We start from the raw sequence: 2,952 nt of genomic DNA, 5'->3' as shown, positions 1-2,952 counted from the left end.
TAGATCGGGCCCATGCTTCGAATATTTTTGCATGCATTGCACACAATCGTGCAAAAAATCCTGAGGATTGTTTACTGCTCTTGTGTAATCGTCCTTGCACGGCCATTCTAGTTCCTCATCAATACGAGCATCACACTCCCCTAGGGGTTCAGATTTTTTTTTTTTTTTTTTTTTTTTTTTTTTATTTTGCACAAACTATAGAATGTTTTAACACTTTTTTACTGCGGGGTCATATTCATTGTGTTTTTAAGGCATACTATCATAGGATCAAGCATTGAATTGAGAGAGCTGACATGAGAGGCAATAGCTGTGCCAAAGCCTGTGACCATATCAACCAAATGCGTGTTAGCTCTGGCCTGAATGGCTAGAGCAGTTCCAAAGTCTGTGACCAAACCGGTCAATTGTGTGTTAGCTGTTTGCAAGACATCTAATTTATTCATAAGACCATTGTTTTGTTTTCGTAATTCGGCTAATTCTGATTGTATTTGTTTATAAGGGTCATCGACTGCAGGTTGTTGAGGGGATGTGTTGACACAATACTCAAAAAACTCTGCACTCTGAAGTAATGTTAACTGCTCAGGACCTCCTAGTGCCCCACCTTGTTCAAACCGATTGTTAGTAATATAATTAGGTACTGCTTGCTTATCAAGGAATGGAACGTTAACCTCTAATACATTTACAGGAGTGGTTATGGCGGTATTAGCGCTGTTACACTTTTTATCTGCCACAGTTATAACAGAGGTGTGTGGTATACAGCTGACATAATCGGTGCCTTCCTCGGTGCTATAGATACAGTTAAAGAGGTATTCACCTACATTATATTCAGGGGCCTCCTGCAAAGCAGCCTGACACAGTTGGTGGGGTGTAAGCTGTGTTGCTGTTGGTCCAGTGTCTTCAGACTCTTCTCCCGTAGCTCCCCGATTTGTCTGACGTGATGTAGGGACGGGTGCTGTTAGCTCTGTGTCTTCAGACCCTTCGCCTGTAGCTTCACGATTTGTTTGGCGTGATGTAGGGGCTGTCGCTGTTAGTCCGGTGTCTTTGGATACTTCGCCTACTTCTATGGCATGGATTGTCTAGAGGTATAACAAAATATTTTTGGTTAAATAAAGACACACACAAGCACACACACACACAAGCACACACAAGCACACACACACACACAAGCACACACAAGCACACACACACACACACACACACACCTCATCAGATGTCTTTTGTTCCCTCTCAATGGTGACACTTGGTGGCTGGTAGGGCGTTGGTGTACTAGACGACGACCGATGCAAGGACTCCAAGTCTTTGCTTGCCGTTAGCTGCTAAAACAAAGGAAAAAGCCTTTTTAACAATATATACATTTTATTTAAAAATCTTTTATAACACAATGTAAATATATTCTGCTAGCTACAAATGCGTTTCTCACCTCTGCAGTGGTGTTAGGAACACCCGATACAGTGTCTGGGTAAGGCGTGTCTGGAACAAAGGAAGGGCTTCTTCTTTTGGGCGGGAGACCGGTCGTGTATGGCTTCACAGGCTGGAATTAGCATTAGATTAGATTAGAAAAAAAATCTTTTTTTTTTTTTTTAAATACAACACGCTATTTTACTGCTTTCCTTTTAAACTCACCTCAATAGATCTCTTCCTAGATCTCTTCTTAGGCTTGTGTGGACATACGTATCTGCTCCATGGGGGTGACTGTGTGAAATCGTCCTCAGGCGTCAAATACAATGTAACTAAGTCTTCCGTCGCCTTTAGTTGCTAAAACAAAGGAAAAAAGCCTTTTTAAAAATATATACATTTTATTTAAAAAGCTTTTACAACACTATGTAAATATATTCTGTTAGCTACAAAAGGTTTTCTCACCTCAGCTGCTGTGTTACTATCATAAGATACAGTGGTCGGGTAAGACGAGACCGGAACAAAGGAAGGGTGCTACTTTTGGGCGGAGACCAGTCGTGTATGGCTTCACAGGCTGGAATTAGCATTTTTTTTTTTTTTTTTTTTTTTTTTAAATACAACACGCTATTTTACTGCTTTCCTTTTAAACTCACCTCAATAAATTGCTTCTTAGGCTTACGATGGCGAACGTTAGGCGTAGCAGCTTTCACAGAGAGGGGCATAGAAGCACATGGTCTTTCAACAGGATTGATTTCAGCCACATGGGAGAGCGAGTAGCCCTCGCCCCTTGGGATCCTTTGTTCAGGGGCTGATTGTCTAGACAAAGAATAAATATATATATATATATATATATATATATATATATATATTAGATGGCTACAAACACAGTGATAAATTAAACAGTAATAAATATTACATACTGAAAGAGATAAATAAACCGTAAATACCTGTTTGCTGTGTTCTTATTCCTTATTAGAGTGGCCTTTGGTTTAATGTTCTGGCGTGTTGGGGTCTGTAGGAATGGGCTACACGGAGCTTTTTTAAAAACAAAAACAAAATGAATGAAAACACAGTACTAAATCAATTAATGCTGTAGTGTATAATATATTTATAAGTTTTTTTTACCTTGTGGTTTAATAGTTTCGTCAACTAACACAGAATTAAATACCTAATGATGCAAACTACATTATAACACACACAAAAAAAAAAAAAAAAAAAAATTTTTAAGTCACAAATAATGAATTAAATACCTTTTTTTTTTTTTTTTTTTTTTTTTTTTAAATATACTCACCAAATGCAGCCATTGCTGTAGAACCGAATCCTCTTTCTTCAGAGGACTTTGTTGAGAAAACGAGGGAAAGTTTTAGCTAGCCACGTAGCTACAAAATGCAGGTAAAAAGTGAGCAGACCCGTCTTGAAACAAGGGGTTTTAAACACCACAAACCAAACCCCTTTATGACGATTTAACACTCACAACAAAAAGACCCCACATTTACAAGCTAGCTACTGGTCTAACACAACTTTTTTTTTTTTTTTTTTTTAACACTAGCGTCATGTGGT

The 2,952-nt window shown here is 38.5% G+C and overlaps 1 long non-coding RNA gene across 1 annotated transcript; it reads right to left on the bottom strand.

Annotated features, from left to right (window-relative positions):
* Positions 1–2,182: 2,182 nt before the first annotated feature.
* On the bottom strand, positions 2,183–2,549 carry LOC114551482 (uncharacterized). The gene is made up of 3 exons (XR_003691901.1): positions 2,518–2,549; positions 2,340–2,427; positions 2,183–2,208 (listed from the first exon to the last, which is right to left on the bottom strand). It is a non-coding gene; the product is annotated as an uncharacterized LOC114551482 (long non-coding RNA).
* Positions 2,550–2,952: the final 403 nt, after the last annotated feature.

Source organism: Perca flavescens, unplaced genomic scaffold, assembly GCF_004354835.1.
Source record: "Perca flavescens isolate YP-PL-M2 unplaced genomic scaffold, PFLA_1.0 EPR50_1.1_unplaced_scaf_104, whole genome shotgun sequence".
Classification (NCBI taxonomy): domain Eukaryota; kingdom Metazoa; phylum Chordata; class Actinopteri; order Perciformes; family Percidae; genus Perca; species Perca flavescens.
This window is presented reverse-complemented; position numbering and strand designations above follow the sequence as displayed.